The sequence below is a fragment of the Pseudorasbora parva genome, chromosome 20, assembly GCF_024679245.1.
Source record: "Pseudorasbora parva isolate DD20220531a chromosome 20, ASM2467924v1, whole genome shotgun sequence".
Taxonomy (NCBI): Eukaryota; Metazoa; Chordata; class Actinopteri; order Cypriniformes; family Gobionidae; genus Pseudorasbora; species Pseudorasbora parva.
In genome coordinates this window covers 21799395-21821522 of record NC_090191.1, presented here as the reverse complement: position 1 = coordinate 21821522, position 22128 = coordinate 21799395, and the positions used below count along the sequence as shown (strand labels likewise).

The following is a 22128-nucleotide window of genomic DNA, read 5'->3' as shown; positions in this document are numbered from 1 at the left end:
AACATGTTGGGAACCCACACACCGCCTGGCCCAGAATCAATACATTAGACCAGCCATAAGGAGAACTGCTGTAAGCGAGAACAACAAAATCATTCATCGCACTGCGTAAATTGTATAAATTATTTGTTTCATATTTCATGAAGCATGACATTATGACCATTTAGAGTTTTCTATTGAGTCTGGCTGTGTGAACCTGTGGTTGCCAGGCAACATCTTTTCAAAGGTATGCTGTGCGTGACTTCACCACTGATGTGTCTAACCATAATCGAGATATATTTCTGATGGTTAAGAGGCCCACATGAATATTTGTGCGAAATCTTAAACAGCCCTTGACAACCACTCTTTTTGATGATAAGAAAGGAAATCTTTTACCCTTCATATGTTCAGCAACTAAATTATAAAAAATGTTAACACTTAACACTAGTACCTTTTAGATGTATGCATATTACACTGGATCTTAAAATCATTACTCATAATTACCCTTTCCATGCATTTTACCAGTATAGACATCAGTACTAACTGTTAAAGGGGGGGTGAAATGCTGTTTCATGCATACTGATCTTTTTACACTGTTAAAGACTTGGAATCCCATACTAAACATAAACAAAGTTTCAAAAGTTAAGGTGGACGTTTGATGGGAGTATTTCTTTGTCAAAAATACTACTTCCGGTTAGTCATAAGTTTTTTTCGATCATGGGTCCACTTGACTTAAAAGGTCGGAATTTCCTTGTATGGGCCGTACGGACAATTCTACCGGAAGAGCGTGAGAGAGAGAGCGAAAGCAACAGGCTACGCCCATCAAAGCGGGGCTCGTAGGCTGCGCTGCACAGGTGATGTGACTTCAAGAAATTAACAATGTCACCAAAAAAGTGCGTTTTTGGTTGCCAGACCAAGACAGTCCTGTACAGATTGCCAAAAAATCCCGCGTTAAGGCAACAGTGGATGTAATTTGCTTTTCCGGATCAGCAACTGAGTTGCGCAAAGGTTTATGTCTGTTCACTGCATTTCGGTGCCGACTGTTCATAAACAAGGCCCAGCTCGACGCCGGATTTTCCGATCGCCTAATGCTGAAGGATGGAGCAGTCCCAACGATAAAGGTCCCAACGTTAGAACCGCAGGCGGTGAGTAAGACTGCTTCAAATGTCTGTGTTTTTGCCTATGCCCATCAAGTAGCCCAAACATGATCACGTATAGTTAATTGATCAATGGAGCATGCGATGTGTAGTGCGTGTACATTTGTTTAGCTGGCCACTATATGTGTAACTTTATGTTTGTGTATTGTAAAAGCACTCCAAACAACAAGACACAAAGAGTGGGGAAATATGTTGAACTAAATAAGCGCGCTTCTTCATTCAAATGCGCTACTATTCCATGTCTTTCTATGTAAACACTAACTTAACCTGCCGTGCAAAACCAGTCCGCTTACTAACGTTACAATTGTCTACACAAACCACGCGTAAACACAAACACACACGTGCACAACTGCACTTCCCACATGTACACCTTCAAAGACAAAAATATGACGATATAATTCAAGTATAAATATGTAAATAACACAAGTCGCTAAGCAAATTATATAGTTAGTGTATAACTTGTACCACATAGAGACGTCCTGCTCTAGTCGTTTTTTGCTGCTGCTCCTGTTCAACTGCAGCCTCTGGGTCTGATTCCGGATCATAGATGTATGGCTGTATCTGATTAAAAGCCATATTTTTATTTTGAATAAAGTTTTTTCCCGGTGTTAGGGATGACACAGCTTTACGACGCACTCAACACAATAACAGCGGCGCGCACACGTCATTATTTAGCTCCGCTCACACGATACGCCCCCACCCGCTCGGCTTTTTCCGAAAAGACTCGGAACAGCGCATCTTTCTTATATAATTATAAAAAAAATAAAGACTTTTCGGAGATATGCAGGATGCAATGCTACTCTATAGGTACTCAAGATTGACATGACACTGACTGAAACTGAGTGTTTCACCCCCCCTTTAAGCTTCAGATTATTATTATTATTTTATTTATTTTTTTGGTATGGAAACAGCAGTGGATAATTTCCTTAAATTTGGTACTGTTCTTGTATTTAAACAAACCTCATACAATACTACACGCTATTTAGCCCGCAGGGGCGTGGGACTGGGGGGATAAAGGGTACTGAGTAACCAGGGCCCAAGGCAGGGAAGTCCGTTTTCTATACATACACATACATGGTACGGGGGCCCAGCAAGATGGTTTGTACCCAGGGCCCAAAATTTGGTGCTACGCCCCTGTTAGCCCGTCAGGTCTCATGTTCTTCATGGATAATATTCTCATTTGAAGGAATTTTAGAGCATTCCATCCATCCATCAATCCACCCATCGATCCCAGTATTCATTCTATTTATCCATCATCATTCATACACACACAATGATTCATCTAACCATGCTTTTACTAAATATTATAATCCAGTTATCCATCCATTTTTCTATCCATCAAACACTTTTTAACCCAACTGCCATCCATCCATCCATCCATCCATCCATCCATCCATCCTTTTACCAAACTTAATACGTCAACAGGTTTGTATCGGCAGTCTTTGCCTTTCAAGTTATCATGGTCTCTATATCCAAACAAAACAAATCTTACAAGAGATCTAAAGTTTTTTGTGGACTTAGTCAAAAGTCCACTAACTTGGTGGGCAAATAACTTTTAAGTAAATATATATAATAATTTGTTACATTTAGATATCGCTTGTCAAGGCACTTAAAGCGCTTTATAGAACGGGGAATCTCCTCAACCACCACCAATGTGCAGCACCCACCTGGATGATGTGACGGCAGCCATATTGTGCCAGAACGCTCACCACACACCAGCTTATGGTGGAGAGAAGACCGAGTGATGAAGCCAATCAGGATATGGGGATGATTAGGAGGCCATGATGGACAGAGGCCAATAGGCAAATGTACACCCTACTCTTTTTCTGAAGGGCATCCTGGGATTTTTAATGACCACAGAGAGTCAGGACATCGTTTTAACGTCTCATCCGAAGGACGGTGCTTGTTACAGTATTACAGAATCCGGTTTGTATTTGGGTTACACACTATTTTAAGCTGTAAGTGTTACTGTGTAATTGTACTGAGTAACAATCAATAAAAACATGTACTTACTATAGGGTTAGGATTAAGATTACACTCTAAAAAATTCTGGGTAAAAACAACCTAATGTTGGGTCAAATATGAACTAATCCAGCAACTGGGTTGTTTTAACCCAGCGATTGGATTGTCTTAAGCAAATATTTAACCCAACCGCAGGATTAAAACAACCAAATTGCTGGGTTAGTCCATATTTGACCCAACATTGGGTTAAAACAACCTAGCATTTTTTTAGAGTGTGGGGTGTTAAGTTAGTTACATGTAATTAAGCACAATTTATAATTATTACTATAGTAACTACACACTGTAAAAAATAAAATAAAATAAAAACGGTAAAAAATGGTACTATATTTTTAACGGTAAAAAATGGTACTATATTTTTAAAAACAGAAAAATACTGTCAAAAAAATAGCTAAACAAAACAAACAAAAAAAACATATCCAATTGTAAGACTGAAAAAACTAGTATATGCCGAAATGTCTGAATGAAGAACAAGGACTCTCTGAGAAAATAAAGGAAATTAACATCTGAACTGTCCCTCACACACCACTGGAGACGCAAGTCTCACCTCACTATCAGCTAATCTACATCTTTCCCTATATACCCCGTCTCCCCCAATTCCTTCCCTGTCTCATGCTGAGATCACCTGAAAATACACACAAAATCTCTATATTACAATGTCAATCCACACGATACAGTATTATATGTGTTTGATATCGTTTGAAATGTCTCAGTGCGACTGGTACAAATATCTCAACTCCACAGAAGTTAACCAAAAGATAATCAATGTTTTAAGAGTTTAAAGATATCTTGTCTTAGTTTGGTGGGTGTGGCTTTCAGCCATTTGGCCTTTACATCAATACAAGTCTTGATCAATGCAAATTCCCATTGTGCACTCGTGTTTACATTTGAAAGAGTTTGTGCATTTGTTTCTGGGTATTTAAGGAAATGTTGCAAAGAGCTCAGGGCTTGACACTTTAAACCGGTCAGCCCGTAATGCTGGGTGTCTCAAGATAGTCAGCATTATGTAATTTTCAGAAGTCAGGTATACATTTCATTCTTTACTTCAGAGTATTTGATGTTATATATGGATTACCTTTGAATTTACTATGTAATTGGCTTTATACATTTACCTGACTGTTAAAAAAATTGTTACACTTTGATTGATTCTGACTTGCTCTGGAATTATTCAGGTTGGGTATAATTTCAACAAAGGGTTAAACGGAATAATTAAATGTGTAGTTAAACTATTAAATATGAATGACCAAATAACCAAATGGCATTCAAACCTAAATTCTAAATTATAATTAAATGGTGTCAGATAACGAGGAATTGGAATAAAATCCCCTTTTCCCCGCTGAAAAGACGAACGCGCAGCGAACTTCACCCGCCGATCGTTAGCCTTCATTGGGACGATTTGGGCGGCCTTACACAATAATTACAGTTTATTACTGTTATTCTACACAAAAATCTCCTTATAATACCATGAAATCTTTTACTTTTAACATACTTTAGTTGTTAAAATACAGTCCTACACCTCTAAAACACAGAAAATTTATCTTTAAAGAATGATAAAAAAAAAAAGTTAAAGTACAGATTATAGCGGTACACTATTATAAAGCAGTAATGGCTCACATGTACGTGTGTGTATGGGTACATACATAAAGACAAAGTGTTACCATATATTTCTTACAGTATTTGTTTATCTTGGTTGATGTTAGTTAATACAAATCCAGCTTGTTCATTGGTTGTTCATACTAGTTCACAGTGCATTCACTAATGTTAACAAATACTGTAACAATGTATTAGTAAAAGTTGAAATTAACATTAACAAATATGGTCCCACTTTATTGACCTTAACTACTATGTATTAACATAAAAATAATTACAATGTACTTATTATGTTCATATTGTATTGCAATATGTAATTATAAATGTAATAATTATAAAAAGTATAATTATAAATGTAACTAAATTACAGATGTAATTACATGCAGGTAGTTAAAAAAAAATGTAAGTGCAATGTAAAAACATAATGCACACCATAAGTGCATTGTGTCAAATGATTAATTTAAATGTTAGTACATAGTAGTTAAGGCCACCTAATCTTTATATTAGGTGGCCTTAACTACTATGTACTTACATAAAAAAATAAGTACAATGTACTTATTGTGTTCAAATTGTATTGCTGAACACTTTTGCTGATACTGAGGTGGGATACGGGTTAGGAACAGGTGTGGTGGTATGGGTCAGTTTAAGGGTAGGGTTAGGGGTAAGGGAAGTGCCAACAAATGTAACTACAGAAATTAATTACAGACTGTGACATAATTACATTCAGGTATTTTTTAAAATGTAAATACAATGTAAAAACACGTATGTACACAATAAGTGCACTGTATCAAATGATTAATTACAATGTTAGTACATAGTAGTTGAGGCCACCTAAAATAAACTGGGTCCTTATAAAGTGTTGCCCACACTTTTTTGGCAAGTGCACGTTCACGTTCTGTAAGAAAACAAGGGAAAAAAAAGAAAACTATACAAAAGTGTTGAGTGCTGATGCTGCTTATACTTCATGTTTTAGCAGGTTTTTGTACAGTCACATCCAAAAAAAAAAGAATTTCTGTAAGCTATCCTCAAACTATATAATATCAGTACTAACTACACTTCAATATCAATGCATTATGGGAGTTTAAACACTTGGCTGCTTAAAGCTTTTCACGAAACCTGTAAAGTTTCTTTGTGGTACAGCATTGCTGACTTTGCTATTCTGTCGACTGGTGTTGTGTGATTATGAGTATGAGTCAAGAGATAATATCAAGGTTTGGCAGAACACTATGCTCTGTATGTGTGACTGTCTGAGTAAAAAGTAAAGTAAAGTAAAAAAGAAAACCTGCTTGCATGGGTTAACCACAGAGCCGATTCTCATACTAACACACCTGAAACTGGGTCATGCAGGACCTTCGGGGGGAGTGACAGGGGCTAGTTTTGAATTGTTGGCTGCTGTTTCTCCTTTGAAATAAGCTTTCTTTTAGAGCTGCACATTTTGCATGCAATCGGAAATCAAGATACAGCTTCAAAGACGACTCTTTCGCTCTATGTTTTTTTTTTTTACCGCAATGGAGTTGAAAGGTGCAACGAAGACACAACAAATCTACACACCTGCTTTGAAATGAAATGCACTTCAAGGAGTGCTTAATTTTTTGCCTGTTTTAATGTTAAAATGTACTCGCTGAAATGATTTAATGGAACCATCTGCTAATAAAGTATGATTATTTCAACACATTTCAACTCATGGCAATTTGTAACATTTTGGTCAATTGGTGGGTGTTAGATTTTGAATTAGAATCAAATGTTAGAATCTCGTTCATGTGTTCCATTCAATGTGCTTACTGCTTACTTCTAAGGTAATTCAAATTTATTTTATAAACGTTATATTTTATTTTGGCGAATTCGTACAATCTCATTAATATGATCTGCTTACACACCAGTGATGGATTGTTGTTGGACCTTCATACACTCTAAAAAATGCTGAGTTAAAAACAACCCAAGTTGGGTTGAAAATGGACAAACCCAGAATTTGGGTTGTTTGAACCCAGTGAATGCACCCATTCAAACAACCCAATATCTGAGTTAGTCCATTTTAAACCTAACTTGGGTTGTTTTTAACCCAGCATTTTTAGAGTGTACTTATTTATTTTCAATAATCATGTTTTTGTACGATTAACATTTGTACGAAATCGCCATCTCGTAACTTAGTTAGGGTGAATTGCCCTAATATGGGACATTTTTTGCATTTCAGACTTGGTGCATCCTGCCCTTCCCAGTGTGAGAAAGTTATGTCCCTAATGTGGGTCACTGAAAAGTTTATGATAAAAGGCCAAAATCCCCTTGATTCATGCAGAATAGAAAAATCTTCTCAAGTTTGTAATTCTCTTGTTTATGGATAAAAAATGGATAACTGAACATCATCAGACAAATTATAAAAAATGATAATTTTGATGCATTTAATATAAAGACATTACACAACTATTATCATAGGCCTATGTTTTGGTATGTACACCGTAAAAACTAATTTGTTCAGTTTACTTATTTCAATTGCCTGAGCATTACTTAATTCCGTTAAGTTATTCTTACTTAAACCGTTTAAGTTGTGTTCTATCTGTGATCTGAGGAAGTGTACTCCCAGAGTGCATAGCGGCATGAATAAATTAATTGCTTCATTTTACTATTTTTGGCTTTATTTTAACATTTGTCTTTTGTCAGTAAAAACCCAATAATGACAACAAATACAATTTTAAAGGTCTTATTAATAATAAAAATAAAACAATTAAATAAAACAAATCCTTGTTACCATTGTTGTGTTTTGCATGCTGAATGTTGAAGTCTGTGTGACTCAAGCAAGGTCAAATGCTAATGAACCTCCCTTCCTTTGAAATCAGATAACTATTTCTTGTTATATTGCTGCATTAATTGGAAGAAGAATATTTCAATAATATAGATGAAGTTCCAAGTGCCCAACCAAAGGGAACACTAATCACAATTATGGTGAGAGGAAGTGGAGGAAATGAGTCAAAAGTCTATTAAAAATTGCCCTGCCTCAAAAACACTTTGCCCATGAAACTTTTTTTTGTTTTGGTTTGGCAAAATGGGACTCAAACCAGTCAAGTAATGTTTACTTAGGTTTTCTAAGTAACAAAGACATAACATACAAATAGTTAAGATTACTAAATTGTATTAAGTAAGCTCGACAAATTACTGGACATTAAGTAAAGTTAACTGAAAAGACTTTTAGAAATTTTACAGTGTAGATAGAAAAAAAACTTAAATACACAGTTAGAAGTTCTGACTGTTCTCTGGTTCATTTTACTTAAAGGAGTACTTTAGCGCTGGGAAGATAGATCTGTATTTAAACTGGGTCATTAATGTAGTAGAAATGTGAAATTATTTTTTAATTTAGTGCTTTCTAGACTGAGAAAAGACAGAAAGACAACAATTCCCAGAATGCTTCACTGCCCTACGAGGCCACTCCCAAGAGACAGGTCTAACTGCAGAACCGCAGAACCCATATACGTCACTCACAACGCTCTGAGGACAACAGCGCCATGCCACAGTCTCATGCCGGAAGTGGGCGGAGCTGATTTATCTTCGCATACATTGCTCTATTTGGAGCGTTTCAAGCCCAAATTTTAAACGATGTTAATAATGTCAAGTATTTAATTAATAAGTTCTAATTGAAGATAGATAGAGAGATGATAGATAGGCTAGATAGATATACTCACTCATAGTTAAATCATATAAATATGTTTTAAAATAAACAATACTGGATATTAATACAACATAAAATAATTTACGTTAAAAATGTATTTATAAAAAAAATATTGTAACGTTTTTAAAGTAAAAAGTTGCTATTATTTTTTATTTATTTATATTATGTCTTAAATATTATACTAGATAAACTGAACACAAATCTTAACACACAAAAAATGAAAACAAAGATTGAGCATTTGAACATTTATTTTTATGACACAATATATTTGTTTTTTACTCAAGCATCTCAGAATAAACCTTTTTTTCATAGTACATAATATACATTACACAATTCTACACTGTTATGCATGATTCAGATTAATCAAACAAACCCCAAAACACACAGAAATTGTTTAATTTTATAAAATGTTCCTTAAAAACCCCTTAAGTAGCAAAGGCATCATATACTAGCTTGGGTTTGCTTTAGAAAATACACAATCAGACCAAGGGGAATAAATTGAGCTAAGTTGAAAGTAATTGCACAGCAGGTACATGACAAATTAAATCTAAAATAGATGTAACCTCTATAAACATTGACAACTGTCTCTTTGGCCAGTTGTCGGTCAACCATTCAGCCTGTGAAAGTTGAAGGGCTTTTTCCTAGTCTTCCACTTTCACATTTCAGAAATCAGGGCTCTTCCACTAAACTGTTGAAAACTTTTGGTTGTTCCACAGTCTTTACACTGCAGTGCAGAGGTCTTCTGTGATCCGCGGCTCCTTCATGAGACAAGGGTACAAAAAAATAGGATGAAATGTTGGAAGTGTTTTAACAATACCGTGTGTTGAAGTCAGGATGTAGCATGTATAATAAAGTTGTGAAATTCAGTTTCTCATGTCTAAATTTCTGACATAAATGATACCCTGTCACAATCAAATTAATTAACCATTTTCAGTTCAAAAGGTATACAGAAATTAAAGGCAAGCACTTCATAGAGCTTCTCACACTGAGCTTATCGTCATTCTAAACACACTTTTAACCTCGGGTAAAGTAACATTTCACACTTTTATATTTACGTGCTTTGGACAGTCACTGAAACACTGTGCACTCTATATAAATAATAAAGTCAGCATTGAAGAGGAAAAACATCAAATGCAAACAGAAAACGCAATTGCAGCGAAGAAGAGACCATTTAAATTATTGTATAGTCTGAAATGTCCATTCAGGATAAACTTGTAATACAAGGACATGCAAAGCTTGAGCATTTATGAAAACATCTTGTGTGCAGTGCAGTGTCTATCAGTGACCCGATACTGCACATATGTTATCCCATGGTTTATTAAAGTACAGTGTGGAACGGCAGTGTGTGAATACCCAGGATTAATTGTTCATCTCAGGTAAATGATGATCAGTGTGAAACATGAAGCAAGATAACCCAGGATTCTGTATACCCGGAGTTTACTATTTCAAGTGTGAAAAACCCTAATGTTTTTTATCCTAATGAAGGGAAGCTTGTATTTAAAAAAAAAAAAAACTTTTCCTTCTTTTTCTTACCATTAACATGACGATCCTACTGTCAATAGAGCCATCCAACTGTTGTGGAACAGTCTAAAACAATTGAACATTATAGAATAGAAGAACATTCCTGGAAAATGTGACATATAACAACACACTATCTGTATAAGTAGCTTATGTCTTTATTAGAGCCTTTTAAAACTAACCTTGTTTTTGATCAGCTTCCATTATCCTGGGTGACATTCTGATTGTCAATTTACTGCAACAAAATCAAACAGATATATATAATGCTTGGTTGTGTACTTAATTTAATTTTAATGGGACACATTCAAACACATGAAATAGTGTTTGCATTTTGTTAGCTTAAGCACTATATACACTTGAAACTTTATAACCAACTAATTCAAAAGGGACAACAAATAAATACTATTTCTTGCTACTGTGTATAAACAAATAACTCAAAACCTTCATACCTCCATGGACAGCTGCTTTTTGAAGTGAATTTGAAGGTGTACTGTGCCATCTGGTCAGTTTAACACACTGGGCAGTAGAAACTGTTGCAGAATGTCTTGCATTGATGTACATGAAGTAAAGCTGATCCTCTCCAAATCGTAATGCCTCAATAAATTAGTGGGAAAAACACATAAAACACTGGTCAGTATCAGATAAAAGCAAATAAAAAATACGGCGCCAACAACAAAATAAAATCACAAACAATTATGTTACTTAAACCAAGACCATATCAACAGACGCGATAGACATCGTGAAGCAGAGCACATTAGAAAAAAATAGAGCCACGTTCTGTATAAAGTGTTAATACAACAACGATGAATCAAATACACAACACAAATAAACTTGATAGATTAAAACCACAACACAAAACAGCTGTTTACCGTGTCCTCTTCTTCCGCCGTGCCGATTGTTTAGTTTTCGTGAACTCCGCCCACTTCCGGCATGAGACTGTGGCATGGCGCTGTTGTCCTCAGAGCGTTGTGAGTGACGTATATGGGTTCTGCGGTTCTGCAGTTGGTTATTATTGACTCCCAAAGCCACCGCTACTAGATTACTGAATCACTGATCACTTTCCCACAGCAACCGCGTTCATTTTCATAAAATCAGTTCAGTTAGAGAACAGACACTACAATTAAAAACTGAATGTGTCTGTTCAATATGTGATTTAGCCGCTGAGGTAGTCTCACAGCCCAAAACGCTGCAGGAGTCACATTGACAGTCATGGATGAGCTCGTGATGAGAGCTGAGGTAAACCCGACGGCACTCGCGGCATAGATTCACAGTGCATGTTCAGTCTGCTGCGTTTTCAGTTCATGCCTTTGAAAGCTTAACTTTCATAGGAATTAGTTTGAGAAGTTGAAAGACTTACTTTGCTCTGCTGGCCGCACCTTTTAATCATGAATGCCTGAGGCTGCAGCTGCGAGCTGAGTGCTGTGAGTGTGATCTCCCATCCCCCCACACGGCAGTTGAAAACATGCGGAAATGGCTCCCTCTGCTGGCTGTAGTCTTTAGCCTCTGGCCAACAATTCATCCGATGGCGCAAATTGACGATAGTTGCGTCATGGGAGGAATTTTTCCAGAAATAAAATGCATAAATCTCTTGTCTCAGGGGGATATGGGGGGGGGGGGGGGGTGTGGGGGGCACAATCATTCGAATATACACATACAACCTTAAAAAATCTTTTACCAAAAAAAATAAAAAATAAAATAAAAACAACAACCCACAGCATGAACAAACTATGAGCTAGGCTTTTTAGGTTCTCACTGTCTTTCTCCCCTTTGACATTGTGATCTGAAATACAATTCATTTGAATTAATTAAACTGGAAAGTAGTTCTTTATTATTATTATTATTATTATTATTATTATTATTATTATTATTTTTAATTCAGATAAACCAAAAATTTATTTTAAGACACCTACTACCTTTATACACATACGTGCATGCACGCACGCACGCACGCACGCACGCACGCACACACACACACACACACTCACACACAGACACAGCACACACTCTCTCGCTTGAATTATGTGGTTTACGTGGACTCTCCATAGATGCATGGTTTTTAGACTGAACAAACTGCATATTATATTCCCTACATTAGCCCTAACTCTAAACCTACCTATTATATCCAGTCTCTTTCTAAGGAAGACCTTACATTTTCCAGCATGACAATGTCAGACCACATACTGCATCAATTACAACATCATGGCTGCGTAGAAGAAGGATCCAGTACTGAAATGGCCAGCCTGCAGTCCAGATCTTTCACCCATAGAAAACATTTGGCGCATCATAAAGAGGAAGATGCGACAAGAAAGACCTAAGACAGTTAAGCAACTATAAGCCTGTATTAGACAATAATGGGACAACATTCCTATTCCTAAACTTGAGAAACTTGATGAGTTTTCCTGTGACAACAGATTTGATGGGTAAGTTTAGGGAAGGAACCTTCTGGTCTATTCTACTTTTTTTTAAATCTAAAAATCATAAATTTTCGTACAAATTCATATAAAATCACCATGGTACACCTCATTCTGCTGAACTCAACTGCATAAGGACATTTTTAATATTTTAGTGGCAGGTTAGAAGTTAGAAGTCTGCCAGAATCAGTGTTTCCCACATCGTTTTTAAGCGGCGGCACACTCACTTGCGTAAAAGAAATCATAATTGCCCATTTACAGTGAGGGAGCATCTCTGTACTGAATGTGAAGCAATAAAAATACAGTGTTCTAAAATAAGGGCAAGAAATGTCTCTTTTGAGTGTTTTTAGTGACTCAAAAGTACACAGCGAACACAGGTTGCTAGGCTGTTGCTATGTGGTCGTATATAGAATATCAGAGTTTTCAGAGTCAAACATTGAGTTACACACAGTGCTATGGGAATCATTGAGTTTATGTCTATAAACTCTATAGGATCATTGATGACTTTATGCATTTGTTGCTTCTAGATCAGCCTTTCATCACATTTCTTGCAGTGTAATAACAGGTGATGTGATGAGCCTCAACATTTTTTTGCAATAACTCCTTTCAGAGCTGGGAAAAAAAACATATGCATTCAAATGAGCATGGGCTCTTTGTAAAATGCAAAGGCATAATTAGTTATTAGTCATACTGATCTTTGACATTGTGTGAAATGACTCATCATGGAAAAATAATCAAGCTCCACTTCAGCACAACCTTGTTTTGTCACTACTGCATTTATCAACCTGATCAAACATGAATAAACATCTTAAAAACTTCCATCAATGGAAAAGAGCTGCACTGTTATCCTGGATAAGTTTTGAGGTAATTGAGGTAATCAGTTAAATAAAAATGTTTAAGTTGAGAAATTTAAAGTTTAAGATTGCTCTTATCTTGAAATATACAAGTAAACTAATTTTGTACATTTAACTTTAAATTATCATGTTATCTCAACTTAAATATTTTTAGCAGTGGAAGGCTAGCTTTAACTATCGAATTCAGTGAATGCTAACTTACTAATTGGTAAAGCTTAGCATAGCAATTGCTGAAAGAGTATGAGCATTTAATATCTGTTCTCAAAACTCATCACCATGGTAACCCCCCCCCCCCAAAAAAAAATTAGCAATGCAAAACATTAAACGATATACTAAATCTCACTTAATCTTGCACAAAAAACACATAACAATCAAATTTAGCATTTTCTTTCTCTTTCTTTTCCCTTCAAGTGTTCCCTTTCATGCTAGGAAATAGAAACCCCAGCCCAGTTCCAGTTCAATTTAAGTTTGTCTAAATTAAAGGTGGGGTCTAATGCTATTTCATGCATTCTGACTTATTTACAATGTTAAAGAGTTGAATTATCATGCTAAACATGGCCAACATTTAAAAAGACAAAAACAAGTTGGACATGTTTCAGTGCCAAATACACTCCTTCAGGATTGAAAAGATTTTTGGAAAGATTTTTCCGAGTATGACCCTGTATGACTTCATAAATGGAGGAATTCCTTCTCCCAGATGAACATGCACACATCAACCAGAGCAGAGCTAGAGCACGTCCACCAGGGTTACGCTGTCATGTTGTTTTTAGACCACTAAATCAACAATGTTACTAAAGAAGTGTGTTTTTGGTTGTGAGGGAAAGATAACCTTGTTCAGCTTCCCAAATAACCCAGTGTTAAGGGAACAATGGATGCAGTTTGCTTTTCCAGAGCAGCAACAGAGCTCTGCAAGTGTGTGTTTGCTCTTTAGCTCCACCCACTGCACACCTCCACGAGTTGGGCTGTTTCTGGAAAGAATCTGGACGGCATATCTGTCTTTTAGAAATATGATAAAACTAAAGACTCTTTGGAGATATGAACGATGCAATACTACTCTACTCAATATTAACATGAGACTGGCTGAAACTGTGTGTGTTATGTACCCTTTAAATGAAACAAGTTCACAAAACCTTTAAACAATGAAACAATTCCGATCACTCAAAATGTGTCAGTTTTGTGAACTCAAAATATAAAGAAAGTTCTATATACTCATAAAAGTTAATTGAACTAATTTGAGTTCAAGGAGGCCAAGGAGGTTTTAAAAAGTGAAAGATGTCACAGTAATTAGGTGTTTATATGAGGGTTTGGAGTCAAATAGTCAAAAAATTGTGAACAATATTTCAAATGAACAAAAAACAACGTTTATCCCAAAAAATGTATACAATTTGACAGGGGTCTGTCTATTAAGCTCATCTTTTGAGTAATTTAAACTTAATAACTTCAAATTTGAAAATGATGGTGATTATTATTGTTATTTTAATACTGAAAAAATAAGAATAAAAATAATGAGTTATTTAGCAGAATTTTCATGCTGCTCTTTTCCATACAATGAAATTGGATGCAGACTGTCAAGCTTATAGACTAATTGAACATTTAATAACTTCAGAAAATATTATTAATATTAAGTATTATTATAAGCATCATTATATCATTGAATTTCTTCTTTCAATGATATAATGATATATTGTGAAATGTTCATGCATGTTCATGTATCCATTCAATTTCAAACAAAGACTCATTATATTTAATCATTTATGACACACAGAATTCCTTTTTGACACTTTTTGGATCCAGCTTTTTTCCTCAAATAGTCGGTCTCCATCCACTTTCATTGTATGATGCATGTTTATTCATTTTGTGCTCCCGTGGGAAAATATGAAAGTGACATGAATAAATGACATGACGGCGATTCAATTCATGTTCAGACAATAGCTTGCAGTTTTCAGCATTTTTAGTCCTCAAGAGATGCACTATTAGTCCTTTTTGAAATACAGAAAAGATTGCGTGAAGAAGTAGGTGGAGGGTTTGAGAGATGTCAGACAGATGCTAAAAGATAAAAATGGGCTTCACGGTTGATTTGCATCTTTTGAGTTACAAACGAGTTCAATGGCTTATTAAATGATCCATTTATATGGTCTATATTCTGAATCAATATAGTTTGGTGTGAGGAAAAGACTTCTTTGCTATTCATTAAAAATCTTGATAAGCAAGAACCAACACAATTTTTAACACAGAAGCCAAATATGACACAATTACATTTAAAAATGACAGCAAAGGGCAAGATTTTCAGTGGGCTAAATGCCTGTTTTTCAGTAAACATCTGAGATTCTACATTTCTTCTTATACGAGAAACAACCATTTTAATGTAAGATTTCATTTGAGATTGTTCTTTACAAACACATGTTTATCATGTGATTTTTTTAAACACAAATTACCGATAAATTGTGATTGATTATGTACGTTTTCATTCTGTCCGATGACAAAATCTCTCAGATGGCACAAAGCACAACGCATCATTTCCTGTCTGTTTCAGACATGGAGGAGTGTTTTGGAGATGTGCTGTAATAGTGAAAAACTGAATATGATTAGCTCCAAAAAAAAAAATGCAGTAAACCGATAAAGCCTTCACTAAAATGTTTTCATTCAAATGAACCACAGTATTTAGGTTTTCCTGCAAGCTGTTTTAAAGTATCACTGACTTTATGAATATTTTTCATTAAACGTTTCCACAGTTTCTCTCAATAGCCAATTCAGTCACGCGGCTGGATATTTCACTGCATGGGGCATTCCAGCAATCTGTGTGTGTTCGTTTGTTTGTTTGTTTGTTTGTTTGTGTGTGTGTGTGTGTGTGCGTGTGTGTGTGTGTGTGTGTGTGTGTGTGTGTGTGTGTGTGTGTGTGTGTGTGTGTGTGTGTTGTACTTTCATTTGTATTCACTGTGAATGACTCAGTACAATCTCTGCCTGGGAATTGCTTAAAGAGAGATGGTTTAGAGAAAACTGCTTCATAGTTGTTCATACTTCCTGTAAAAATAACACTAGCAGAAGCAATAATAGAGAAAGTGGTTTCCTATCATTTCCTTTAAGAGTAAACAGGCCTTATGTTATACATTTGCAATCTATATGTTTTCCATGCAACATAAACAATTTGAAATGCAGAATGTTTTGTTTTGTTATCAGATAAAACATCTTACTCCAGTTTATAATAAGCGATTATTAAAAAAATAACAAAGTCTATTTGGATTTAATTATTTTATCCATTGCTGAAAAAAAGTCAAAACAATGCAATATGTTAACTTGCTTTTGTTAGCGCAGATGGTTTCTAAGCTTTTGGGTTTTGCAATGCATCTAATTAGTTTCTCTCAACACAAATTTCCTGAGATGACGCTAAATTTTCTCAAAACTATAAGCAAGATCCCTTCTTCACGATCACATCTTCAATCTTATTAATTATGTTTTTGTTTCTTTGTATACAACTAAAATAAATTCACATATACAATAAAATAAAAAACATGAGTACACTGTAAACCCTAATAAGTTGAGAATACTCAAATGATTTGAGGAAAGTGATTCCTTCAATTCAATTGAGTAATGGAGTCTCCTAAAACTTGAATATTTAAGTTTACTTAACTTGGTGCTCACTTTCACTGTACTTAAATTGTTAAGTTCACCAAACTGGGTACACCAGTTCAGTACACCATGCTGGGTACAACCAATCAAAACTTCCCCATGGGTCCCAACATGCATTGCAGCATGAATAAATTATGCGTCTAAATTGTGACACATTTTCTTTGAATTCTTACTATTTGCTGTTACTTTTGCTGTTTTGTTCTGATGTTTTTGTAGCTTGTTTTATGTTCAGAGTTGATCTGTTTATCAGAATTTTTTCACCATTGTAAAAAGATTTTTGTCACCATTGTAGAGATTCATACGCTGATTAATGATGTGTGTATGTGTTTAACTAATGCCATAGATTTAAACATTTTGTGCACATAAAAAAAAAAAAATTATATTAGCACAATAGTGAAGATTCTAGTATTATTCATATTTCAAAACTATTAATAACTGCTTTGACATCCAAAGCATTGGACTCTGCACAAGATCAGGGTTTCTGCCTATACATGATGATGTTGTTATCATCATCAATGAATAAACAACACAACTTGATGATATTTTCTCTTGGCTTTTAGTTACTTAACATATGTGTTTCTCACAAGCACAAAACAGCCAGAGAAACACTAATATTACATTATCATTTGTCAAGAGCCCAACTACAGCAAACACTTATCTCCATCATGGTGACTTCCAACAAAACTATTATGTTCATTAAAACAGAAATAAAGTAAATTTGGTTATAAGTTAGTTCACGTATTATTGTTAGGTTTAGTAACCTACAAATTTTTACTTACCGAATTTAAGATTGCACACAATGAAAAAGTCTCCATCTTAATTTGAATCAGCAACAAGCAACAGATGAGGCGAAAAGGACCGCCTTTTGGAAATGTCCTCCAATCAGTGAATTAGTTCTCTTGTTGCTAGACAGAACTCCTTGCATGGCCAATCACATCAAAGCAAGACCAGAGTGAGCTATTTTAATTACTTATGATTTTGAGTTCATACAACTTGAAATCTTAAGTTTATGCATTTTGTAGGTTAATAAGTTATACTAACTTATATGACTGAGTTTTTAGACTAAACTAGTAATATTTAGTCAAGTTTACTTGATTTGTTTAAGTAAAGACAACATTAGGGTTTACAGTGTATATGTTTATCATATTGATTTGAAATTTGAATAAAATCTTACATTGACACTGACACCATATTGATATAAAAATACTATATATATATATTTGTTATATATATATATATTTGTTATATATATATATATTTGTTTATATATATATATATATATATATATATATATATATATATATATATATATATATATATATATATATATATATATATATTGTGACAAGTGTCCCGAGCGCTCATCAGCGTCGCCCTGGAAACAAGGCGGGAACACCTGCACCCGCTCATCACAGGCTGAGCCGTCACAGCTGCAACTCATCAGCGGGCGGCTTTATAAGCCTGCCCGCCGCCCAAAGAGGTGAGAGATGTCTCCAGAAGACTCGGCTAACTGTTGTCTCCATTCTCCCTCCAGAGAGCAGCGTGTGACGGCCAGCACTCACTCTGAGCACGGATCCAGATCACCGCGAGCACCGAGGACGCAAGAAGAGACCACACCGAGCACGGAGCACCGCACTCAACGCACTTTCACTTTCACTTTGTTCAATAAATCCACCCTTCGGGGAAATTCACCTGCCCTCCTGTGTCGTGTACTTCTTCACCCCGTCACACTGGTGGAGAATGCGGGCAAGAGTGTGAAGAAGTACCGACATCAGGTTCACGTGGAGTGGTTCCCGTTTCCCCGAGACTTTTTCCCTGGATTTATTTTTTCCCCACACTTATTGGTTTTTTCCCTCTGTTTCCCCAGGTGGCGCTCCTCCCTGCAACGATGGACGAACTGTTGAAACACCTCACCGAGGTGAGCATCCGCCAGCAGCAAATTATGGAGCATATGGCCTCTCGACAAGACACTACCGAGCGGGAGCTGCTCACACTGCGGGCGGCCGCGGCCCAACGCGCTCCGCTGCCTGACCCTCGCGCCCAAGCAACCCAACTCATGCCACGGATGACCGAGCACGACGATGTCGCCATATACCTGGAGATGTTTGAGACCATCGCTACCCGCGAGGCGTGGCCAGAGGATGAGTGGGCTCGCATCGTCGCCCCGCTGTTGACCGGGGATGCGCAGCGGGCGTACTTCGCGCTTCCCCCTGCGCAAAGCACTTCGTATGCGGTGCTAAAGAAAGAGATCCTGGGCCGTGTCGGGCTATCCGCGATCAGCGCTGCACAACTCTTCCATGACTGGTCCTATGACCCACGGCGCCCGCCCAGACTCCAAGCCGCGGATCTCTCCCGTCTGGCACAACACTGGTTGCTGGCCGAGGGTTCCACCGCCATCCAGGTAGCGGAGCGCGTCGTCATTGACCGCCTCCTGCGCGCGCTCCCGCGCCACCTCCGTCAAGCCGTGGGGATGCGGAAGCCCACCACCAAGGATGAGCTGGTCGAGGCTATTGAGCTGGCGGATGCCACCTTCCACCGGGAGGTCGGGGAGCGAGCGTCGCCTTTTCCCCGAAGGGTGGTCCAGGAGCGACGCACGCCGGAGGGTACCTCGCGACCAGTAGGCAGGCCGGCGGTTCCCGGGCCTCCGGACGAGCCCATGCCCACCGAAGCCCCGCGATCCCCTGGACGAGCATGGCTGGCAGGCTGCGCCGTGCACACAGAGAACGCGCCGCGGGCGGAGGTGAAGATTAACGGCCGTCCCTTCCTGGCTCTCCTGGACTCCGGCAGCGCCATCAGCCTCGTACAGGTGGCAATCCTGCCGCCGCGAGGAGATTCGAAGACCTCCGTCCCCATTGTGTGTGTGCACGGCGATACCCGAGAAGTCCCCGCCCGTCGCGTGTCCATCGAGGCCGCCTCGGGCACCTGGGCCATCGAAGTCGGGATCGTCAAGGATCTGCCGGTCCCCGTGTTGCTCGGAAGGGACTGGCCGGGGTTCGACCGTCTCCTCACCGCCGCCACTCAGCCTGTCAGCCAGCCCGGGAGCCGCCCAAAGCGCCGGACCGCGCGGAGACCCAGACGGCGTCCTGTGCTGCTGGCTTCGGACAGCCCCTGAGACGGTGAGTCCACCCCCCAAGCTGCTAACCTATTCTATGATCTCTTCCAGCAGGTCTCGGGGGCCGGGGCGTTCGCCCGCGAGCAGCACGAGGACGACCGTCTGAAGCACTGCTGGGCTCAGGTACGGGTCACGGAGGGGAAGGACCTACAGCCCGCGCCGCACCCTACGCCCCACTTCAGAATTGAACAAGGCCTGCTCTACTGTGTCGCTCAGCGAAGGGGGGAGGAAAAAAACCTGCTCGTCGTGCCCCGCAGCAAGACCGAGGCAGTGATGGAGATCGCCCACGCACACCCCATGGCAGGCCACCTCGGGGCTCAGAACACCATCCAACGGATCCGAGATCGCTTCCACTGGCCCGGCCTGGAGGCCGAGGTGAAGCGCTTCTGCCAAGCCTGCCCCACCTGCCAGCGGACATCGCCACGAGTTCCTCCCCCCAGCCCGCTGATTCCGCTGCCCATCATAGAGGTGCCCTTCGAGCGAATCGGAATGGATCTGGTGGGACCGCTGCCGAAGTCCGCCCGGGGGTTCGAACACATCCTCGTCATCGTGGACTATGCCACCCGCTACCCAGAGGCCATTCCCCTCCGGAAAGCCACCACCAAGGCCATCCCCCAGGAGCTCTTCCTTCTGTGTAGCCGGGTGGGCATCCCCGCCCAGATTCTGACTGACCAGGGCACCCCGTTCATGTCCCGGATGATGGCAGATCTCTGCAGGCTCCTGAAGGTCCAACAGCTCCGCACAACGGTGTACCACCCCCAGACCGACGGCCTCGTCGAGCGGTTCAACCAGACGCTCAAGCAGATGCTGCGGCGGGTGGCCGCCGAAGACCCGCGGGACTGGGACAAGATGCTGCCCTACGTCCTCTGTGGCATCCGGGAAGTCCCCCAAGCGTCCACCGGCTTCACCCCGTTTGAGCTCCTCTTCGGCCGGCAACCCCGCGGACTGCTCGACGTGGCCAAGGAGGCCTGGGAGCAACAACCGGGGGTACACCGTTCCACGATCGAACACGTGCGGCAGATGCGCGACAGGATCGACCGCGTGATGCCCATTGTCCGGGAGCACCTGGCCAAAGCCCAGCAGGCCCAACGGAGGCACTACGACCGGGCCGCCCAACCCAGAGAGTTCCAGCGCGGGGACCATGTCTTGGTCCTGGTCCCGACCGCCGCCTGTAAATTCTTGGCCACCTGGCAGGGTCCCTTCACGGTCGCCGAGAAGGTCGGGCCCGTCACCTACCGGGTCCGGCAGCCTGGGAAGAGGAGAGCCGACCAGCTGTACCACATCAACCTCCTGAAGGTCACCGGGCCCCAGCTCTCCGCGTTCACGGACTCCCCACCTGTGATGGTAGACATGGACCCCCAACTGTCGGCGGCCCAAAAGTCGGAGCTGCAACACCTGGTCAGTCAGTTTTCTGCGGTGTTCTCCCCTCGCCCCGGGCGGACTCACGTCCTGGAGCACGACGTCCGGACGGCCCCAGGAGTCGTCGTTCGGCAGCGGCCCTACCGTGTTCCGGAGGCTCGGCGACACGCCATTGAGGCAGAGGTACAGGAGATGTTGAGGTTAGGGGTCATCGAACCATCACGCAGCCCGTGGTCCAGCCCGATTGTGATGGTCCCAAAGCCCGATGGCACCTTCCGCTTCTGCAACGACTTCCGTCGGCTCAACGAGGTCTCGGAGTTTGACGGCTATCCCATGCCCCGCGTAGATGAGCTGCTGGACCGCCTGGGGAGGGCGCGGTACATCTCCACCCTCGACCTCACGAAAGGGTATTGGCAGGTACCCCTCTCCGCTCAGGCCAAGCCAAAGACAGCCTTCTCCACTCCGAGCGGCCACTGGCAATACCGCGTCCTCCCTTTCGGCCTGCACGGAGCACCCGCCACCTTCCAGCGGCTCATGGACATCCTGCTCCGACCCCACCAAGCCTACGCGGCGGCCTACTTGGATGACGTGGTGGTACACTCCGAGACCTGGGAGGACCACCTGGACCGGCTGCGGAAGGTGCTGTCGGAGTTACGTCGGGCTGGGCTGACCGCCAACCCCCGGAAATGCCACCTAGGACTCGCGGAGGCCAAGTACCTCGGCTACCAGGTGGGACGGGGCCTGATCCGACCCCAGGAAAAGAAGGTCTCGGCGATTCTCTCCGCTCCCCGTCCCGCCACGAAGACGCAGGTACGAGCCTTTTTGGGGTTGGCGGGTTACTATCGGT

General features: G+C 40.2%; 1 long non-coding RNA gene across 2 annotated transcripts; it reads right to left on the bottom strand.

The window, feature by feature from the left end:
- Positions 1-8630: 8630 nt before the first annotated feature.
- On the bottom strand, positions 8631-10927 carry LOC137048767 (uncharacterized). Of its 2 annotated transcripts, XR_010899515.1 has the most exons (5): positions 10788-10927; positions 10368-10512; positions 10101-10153; positions 9934-9987; positions 8631-9158 (listed from the first exon to the last, which is right to left on the bottom strand). It is a non-coding gene; the product is annotated as an uncharacterized lncRNA (long non-coding RNA). The 2 variants fall into 2 exon arrangements; XR_010899514.1 differs by having other exon boundaries at positions 10368-10927.
- Positions 10928-22128: the final 11201 nt, after the last annotated feature.